The sequence below is a fragment of the Orycteropus afer genome, unplaced genomic scaffold (assembly GCF_000298275.1).
Source record: "Orycteropus afer afer isolate SDZICR_OR568_19922 unplaced genomic scaffold, OryAfe1.0 scaffold00302, whole genome shotgun sequence".
In the NCBI taxonomy this organism is placed as follows: domain Eukaryota; kingdom Metazoa; phylum Chordata; class Mammalia; order Tubulidentata; family Orycteropodidae; genus Orycteropus; species Orycteropus afer.
In genome coordinates, this window is record NW_006921889.1 from 2,584,742 (window position 1) to 2,593,135 (window position 8,394).

An 8,394-nucleotide genomic window follows, 5' to 3' on the forward strand; every position below is an offset into this window, starting at 1 on the left:
TGTATATAAACACATACATCCACACCCATACATATATATATATATATATATATATATGTATATATATGTATATGTATATATATGTCTTCACTAGTTTTGCTTCTCCAGACAACCCTAAGACAGGTGCATTGGCTAAAAATCGCATGGAAGGCAAGAATTCTACTACTGAACCCCACTACCCTCTACATATATACCATATACCCACCCATAGAGAAAAAGATTGAAAATACATGCCTTGGAAATGAGTAGTGTTCTGATTACCTAATACCACTCTGACAGGAATATACCACAAATGGGATGGCCTTAACAAACAGGAGTTCATTCTCTTACAGTTTGGAGGCTTTTAAGTTCAAGTTCAAAGTGCCAGGCTCTAGGGGCTGGGTGAAAGCCCCTCAACCTTGGGTTGCAACTCTGCCTCCTGCTCCCAGCCCACTGAAGCTGGAGGCCTTTATTCACACAGGCAGCTACTAGCTGCTGAGGCTGACAAATCCAAGGTTGACAAGTAAAAAGACATAGTCCCAATGTTACCAACCCACACAGCAGGCCATTACTTCAAGTCCATTGTAAGTCCCAAGGTTGGCAGAGCATGGCAGGCTGCTGAACAACAACATGACTACATGCAGGGTCCAAACGTGCCATAAGCTTGAGAGCATTCCCAAAGCTGCTTCCTATATACGGGAAGCAGACCACATACCCAAAGCAACTACTCAGCTGCTTGTGGTAGATCCCACCATAGAGTTGATTGCCAGTCTCATCATAGGGAATAACTACCACCAGCTGCCCAGCCACTCCACAAGGCCTAGCCAAGTTGACACACAAACATAACCACCACAATTAGCATCTATCTCTGGGTGATGAAATCACTGATGAATTTACTTTACTTGTATACACATCTTTGTTGTACAATGAGGGAAAAACACACAGATTGCATTGACAATTAAATTTAAAGAATTACTTTGATGCATCACTTTAGTGACTGGAGCTGTGCTGCGGAATGTGTAGGGTCAGGCCCTAGTGTTCAGAGAGTATTCCTTTAAGTAATAAGGGTTGCATTTCTTTTAAGACACCCTGTAATTCGGGCTTTCCACAAAATCTATTGGCTTCTCTGCAAAATGAGGGTACTTTGTCCTTCTTGTTCAGTGAAGCTAGAGCCCACTGCCATTCCCATGCACGGTGGGCCAGTGGTCATTTCCCAAAGAGGGCAGGAGGGCTGTCAGAAGGGCAGCCAATAAGAGGGCACAGGCCATCCTTCCCTGGCTCCTCTCCTAGCCCCAGCAGACCCTGCAGACTGAGAAGGGAATCACAGACACTCTGAAGCATCCCGCCTCATTCCTCCAGCCAGCATCCATGTCGTTATTTTTACCAAGGCATGAAAGTTGCGATTCTATTAAAAACACATGTCTCTCATTTCAGAGCATGGTTAGCAACAGCCACTGATACTCAGTAAACACACCATCAACCAGGGAAGCAAACTCATTCAGCTCCAAGTCTCAAATTCTCAGTATTATATTTTTACAAAGACCCACAGGCTCTTCTGGCTGGAATAAATTTAGAGATGATCTTTTGGGCCTTCTCTCTGGCTTCTTTAGTAGACTGTCCAACCTGCTTGAAAACACTAACCTTTACCTGTTTGCCCATCTCTCAAGGAGAAGAAAGAGGAGCAACTGGGCAAAACATTTTTTAAAGGTGAGGAGCAGGAGGGGAACAAAAAGAGGTTAATGATCTGCAACCACCACTTGTCTGTCGGTTTGTCATAATGTAGTGGCTTATGTGTTGCTATGATGCTGGAAATTATGGCACCAGTATTTCACAGACCAGCATGGTTATCACTGATGGACAGGTTTCGGTAGAGCTTCCCTATTCAGACAGGCTAAGAAGAAAGGCCTGGTGTTCTAGTTATCAAAATTAGCCAATGGAAGCCCTATGGATCACAACAGAATGCTGTCTGAGAATGGCGCTGAAAAATGAGGCCCCTGGGTTGGAAGGCACTCCAAGCACACTGTGGCCGCAGCAGGACACAAGCATAGCAACGATCGTAGACATGGTACAGGACCAGCAGTGTTTCCTTCTGTTGAACATGGGGTCACCACAAGACGGAGATGACTGAACAGCAACTACCAACAACAAATGATGGACAGAGTGGGCGGACACAGTGGGATCTGAGACTTGGGGGGCTGGCTTCTGCACCCAGATCCATCAAGAACTTCCCATGAGGTTATGGATTGCTTACATGCCTTTAAAATAAGGGAAGATTTGAACCTGCTGAACTTGAAGGTCCTTTCAGTAGTGAAGAACTTGGGCCCTGCAATCAGACAAACATAGCTCAAAATCTTTCCCCAGTTAGCAGCTGCAGTAACTGTATTAGTTTCCTTGTTGTTGTTATGTGCTGTCGAGTTGGACCCAACTCATAGTGACTCCTCCTTGGGTTTCCGAGGCAGTATCACTACAGAAGTAGATTGCCCAACCTTCCTTCCAAGGAGTGCCTGGTGGGTTTGAACTGCCAGCCTTCTGGTTAGCAGTCAAGTGCCTTAGGCATTACACCACCAGAGCTCCTCAATGAGTCACTGGGCCCCTCAAATTTTATTTTGTCAACATTGGTTTTTGATGGACACAAATCAACCTGTAAAAGTTGGGATCATAGTTTAACTTAGTCTTCCCATCTGTAGAACAGAGATAACAACATGCTTTCATCAAGGGACTGTTGTGAAATTGATAAGAGACAAAGCACATAAAGTACTTTAGCACAGAGCTACATCCCTAGGGGGTGCAAGCGGTTTGTGATCAGCCACTAACCTAATGGTTGGCGGTTCGAACCCAGCCAGCGGTGCTGTGGAAGGAAGCCCTAGTGACCTGCTTCCGTAAAGACTGTTGTTGTTGTTATGTATCATGCAGCACAGTTCTGCTTCCCCACGAGTCACCATGAGTCAGAATCAACTTGATGGCAATGGGTTTAGAAAGAACTTGGCATGAACTGCTCAAAAACTCCCTTCCCTCTCTACTCCCAGTTAACACTACTACAAACCTCATGAGAAAGTAAACATGAAAGAACAAAGATGGAGCGAGGGATAAACAGCCAGAAAACAATGGAGAACTGACCGCATGTTTGTGAGCTGGAGTTTGTGTAGGAACATTGGCCAGGTGGCTGCGTAGAAGCTAGTTCTAGGCTCACAAATTATCAGGCACTTAAACGCTTCCCCTGAAATCCTGATGCTCCGGATGGAGCAGAAAGAAGGGTGGAACCTCTAGCTCAGATATTTTAGACACCAGGAGAGAAAACAGAAAGCCTTCTTTATCTGGCCTCCCCAGCTTGCTAATTAACTTACGGACTGGAAACTATTCTCGTGTGTCAGTGCTGCACATCTTTTCATTATTAGAAAAACATCTGCTCATTATCTACATGGTTTCTGAATGTGAGAGAGTACAAGAGCTGTGTTCCCAGATGCAAATATGTGACATCAAAGCTGCCCAGGCCCAGTGGCCCATGCACAGCGAGGACTTAGGGGAGACTATAATAGGTATTGGGTTTTCTACATAAAATAGGAAGACTTTCATCTGTGAATCTTCAGAAGGGATTCCCAGCAGGAAAACACCTATTTGTATATCCAGAGGTCTGCTGCTTAATGCAAACCAAGACCGTAGGAAGAAAGGCCTGAGGATCTACTTCCAAACATTAAATACTGAAAACCTCATGAATCATATAACAACCAGCCCAGAGAGTGCTAGAAGGTGAGCCTCCTAGGTTAAAAGGCACAGTAGCTGTGGTAGTTTGGTTTATGTGTCAACTTGGCTGGGCCTGGTGGAGTGGCTGGGCAGCTGGTGGTAGTTAATTCCTATGAGGAGACTGGCAATCAACTCCATGGTGGGATCTACCACAAGCAGCTGAGAAGTTGCTTTGGGTATGTGGTCTGCTTCCTGTATATAAGGAGAAGTCTTTGGGTGTGGTCTCTAGTCTATGGCACACTTGAACCCTGCACGTAGCTGTGTTGTTGCTCAGCAGCCTGCTATGCTCTGCCGACCTTGGGACTTACAATGGACTTAATGGCCTGCCGTGTGGTTTGGTAACATCGGGACTGTGCCTTTTTACTTGTCAACCTTGGGGCTTCTCAGCCTCAGCAGCCAGCAGCTGTCTGAGTTAAGAAATGCCTCTAGCTCCAGTGGGCCGGGAGCAGGAGGCAGAGCTGGACCCCAAGGTTGAGGGGCTTTCACCCAGCCCCTAGAGCCTGGCACTTTGAACTTGGACTTAAAGCCTCCAAATTGTAAGAATAAAACTCCTGTTTGTTAAGACCATCCCATTTGTGGTAATATTCTTGTCAGAGTGGCACTAGGTAACCAGGACAGTAGCCAAAACAATTGGCTCAAACACAGCAACCACTAACAGTGAAGAAGGCACAGGGCCAGGCATCGTTCCATTCTGTTATACCGAAGTGCTCCGGGAGTCAGAGCGGACTTGAGGGCAACTGACAATAATAACAAGCTGTTTAATTGGCCAGGAAAAAGCACTCATCCAAGGCTTCAACTCTCCCCCCTTTCCATATAAAAACCAGGTTTCAGTTCAGGAGAAATATTTATGGAGTATCTACTGGGTGTCCAAAACTGGGTTTGTACAACAGCCCTCCCCAGATATGGGGTCTCAGTTTCAGATGGCACATAGTGCTGGCATTAGAAGCATACCTGTCCCTCTAGGACACACCCAAAGTCAGCCTGTGTGTAACCTGGGCTAGGCTGGAAGCCTGTCCCACTGTTGCCCCATTGGGAGATGGGAACCCAACTACAGGGCATGCCTAGTCCCTAATACTGCAGGAAGACTCCCTCCCAGTTCCTCACCCAATCTAGAGTGACCAACTGTCCCAGTTTGCTTGGATGTGAGGAGTTTCTGGGAACACAGGAATTTTAGTGCTGAAACCAGTTGCTTTTGAGTCAGTTAGGACTCATGGTGACCTCAAGAGTGTCAGGGAAGAACTGTGCTTCACAGAGTTTCAGTGGCTGGGTTTTCAGGAGATCACCAGGCCTTCCTTCCAAAATGTCTCTGGGTGGACTCAAATGGCTAGCCTTCCAGGTAGCAGCCCAGTGCTTAACCATTTGCGCCACCAGGGCAGTTCTGGCAAACTAGGATGAATTAGTCACCCTAGAAGATCCCCTCTTCCCCCTCCCTTCTCCCTATTGGTCAGACACTGGCTTCACCCTTCCCTCACTGAGAGACAAACATTGAGCAGCTTAAATCCTTTTTTGGCTTCAGTTTTCTTATCTGTTAAATGGAATGAATATCATATTCTCCCTTTCCAGGCATGTTGAGGAGATTAGCAGGGCCTCACAGGGAATGGAGTCCCCCGGCCTAAACCAAGCGCCCAGAACAAGGAGGCAGGGACCATCTAAATAAATGGACAGGGGGTAAAGGGAGATGGAACATAGGAAGGGAACAAACAGTGGGGGATAATATAAGGTCCTACATCTATAACCATTAGAAACCACCTGTAGAACTCACAGGTCCCTCAAGCTCATACTTCTCTAGTCTACCAGTCCTTTCCTTTCTAGGCATCTTTCCTTTCCATAGCTTTCTCTGCTCTCTCCTATCTTCTCAAAGATCACACCACTCACCCCATCGCCAGAGCCAGAAATCCAAGTGTTATCTTTGCTTCCTCCCTTTCCTTCTCTCTCTGTGCCTAACTCACCAGCTCATTCTGTGGAGTCTTCCTCCAAAACCTCTATTACATCTTGTCCCCCTCAAGCCATTCCCTCTGCCCCTGTGCCAGCCATCATCCATGCCCAAATACTTTTCCCCTGTGTTACTGCCACAGCTTCCTGTCTCCAGTCGACCTAACTGCAGGCCGGCCTCCTCTCAGAAGTGAAACTGGTCTTTCTAGAACACCCAGCTGGTCAACCCCTTTCCATTGTTCAAATCCTTCAACAGTTCCCATCACTTTTGAGATGACATTTGTTGTTGTTGTTATGTACCGTCGAGTCATAGCGACTCATAGCGACCCCTCCTTGGGTTTCCGAGGCAGTATCACTATGGAAGTAGGATTGCCCAACCTTCCTTCCGAGGAGTGGCTGGTGGGTTTGAACCGCCAGCCTTCTGGTTAGCAGTCAAGTGCTTTAGCCACTATGCTACCAGAGCTCCTTAGACTCTGGTTTATCACTCAACCTCCTCTCTGATCTGGTACTTCTGATCTCTCTAGACCATGTTCTTCACTCCTCACTCCCCAGCCTCAATATGAGACACAATGAATCATACATGGCTTCCGGGACACTTCATGCTCTTTCAAGTCTCTAAGCCTTCAAAGTTCAGTTAAATTTTGCTTTCTTAGGGAAGCTGCCCCTTAACCTCCTTCCCACCTTCTTAAGACAGCTTTGAATTTAGATGTTTGTTTCTTCCTGCCATAATGGTCTCTACCATTCCACTCATCACAATGAAAGGTTAAGGTTATTTATCTGTCATCTTCTGCTACAGAATATAAACCCACTGAAGGTGGACACTTCCTATTTTTCACCCCATATCTCTAAAGTAGCTTGGAGCATATTAAAGCCAAAATTAAATCCACTGTCATTGAGTTGATTCCAACTCATAGCCACCCAAGGTATCACAAAGTGGAACTGAGCTCCATAGCATCTCTTGGCTGTCATCCTTACAGAGGCAGACCTCCAGGCTTGCCTTCCGCAACCCTGCTGGGGGTTCTGAACTGCCAACTTCTCAGATGGTAGTGAGAGTGAACTGTTCATGTGACCCAGGGAACTTAGGAGCATATGAAGCAGTTATAAGTATGTGTAAATGTAAATATTACATTTACAAATATAATTATTTGTTGAATGAATGAACAAAACCTAGCAGTCTCATTCCACAGAGCAATACCAAACTCCAAACCAGGCTGATATTCAAGGCTCAGATCTTTTCCACTGCTGAGAACACAAAAACTACTCCAAGCAAAGATTGATCCTCCTCCTCCTACCATCCCAGCCCTGCTACAAAGAAAGAAAATCGGAAGGAGGAAGTGTGGGTAACAGGCTTTGGAGGCAGATGACCCAGGGCTCCAATCTGACCATACACCTCCCTGAGCCTGCAGTTCCTCATGTGTCATATGGGACGAAGAATAACCCACAGTACTAGGTCAAAAGGAGTAAATGAAATTATATATGTAAAACTGTTAGCACTTAACTAGCAGTGCTAATTCCCACCCAGCCCCCTTGCTTTCAGTGTTACCAAAACAGAGACACAGCCTAATAAAATCTGTGTTCACAACACAACTCCTGCTGGGTGAGGTTCACCTAAAAAAATGAGGAAGGAGTCAAAGACCTGTAAACCGAGGCAACAGGCCACAGCTCAGGGCATCCTGACCAGACCCAGCAGTTGAGTCACCAGGCTCAATGACATGGCTGGGTCTGCACCAGCACCAAAAGGGCAGCTCACTGGGTTTCATGCCAGCATCTCCCTCTGCTTGGTTCACAGCCAGAGGAATAGATAGAGAAACAAAACAGGCAGTGGGCTCCTCCTCCCATGCTCACTTTGCTGATTACCACTTTCCACAAAGAGACAGAAGAGAGTCTGAAAGGAAGCCCATGACATGTTAACAATGGTTATCTTTGGGGACAAAATTAAAGGTGATTTTTTTAATCTTCTTCATATTCTTTTCTATTTTCCAAACTTTGTACAGAAAGCATGCATGTATTGCTTTTTATGTCTGAAAGCATTCACAACATTACATTTACTCAAGGACCAGTTTCCCTGGTTTGTCTCAGGCTGCAAGCAGGTCACCCCACCCCAGTACCCTGACATGTTATGCCCCTGTGAGCACAGTCAAGTTGCAGTAGCCAGTCCTGCACTGGAATCTCTAAGAGGACATCCAGACCTCTGTGGCTGGGGGTTCAAGGATGTTGTAAAGAACCTGGAACCTTGGAGCCATCAAGCAGGATCCCTAGAGCCTTTGAGAGGTGAGCTGAGTGAAGACCCTCCCCTAACACAGAATGAAGGCTCAGTCATTGTTGTCCTTGCTGGTCAGTCCACGTGGGTAAGAGAAACACAAAGCAGGGGACAGATAAAGAGGAGAAAGGGGTTGGGGTAAAGATTTCATTGTGTGGCCAAAGGAAAGTTTTACAGGGAAGTTTAACCCTTATTGAAAGAAAGAAGCAAGAGAATGGCTACAACTTGCCAAAGCCCCTCAGGTTTCTTGTGAAGGGCCTTTTTGGTCCTGCTATGGAGAGGTGTGGAAGAACTCTTTGCCTAGTAAAATCTCCTTTCCTGCTCACCAGCTTTTTTTGTTCATTCATTCACTCATCCACCTTTTGTTTACTGAGCACCTCTAGGTGTTGCACTGTATTCTTGGGGACAGGATTATTATTATTATTTTTTTTTTAAATTAGGATTTGGGTGAAGATTTACAGAGTAAATTCACTTTTCATACA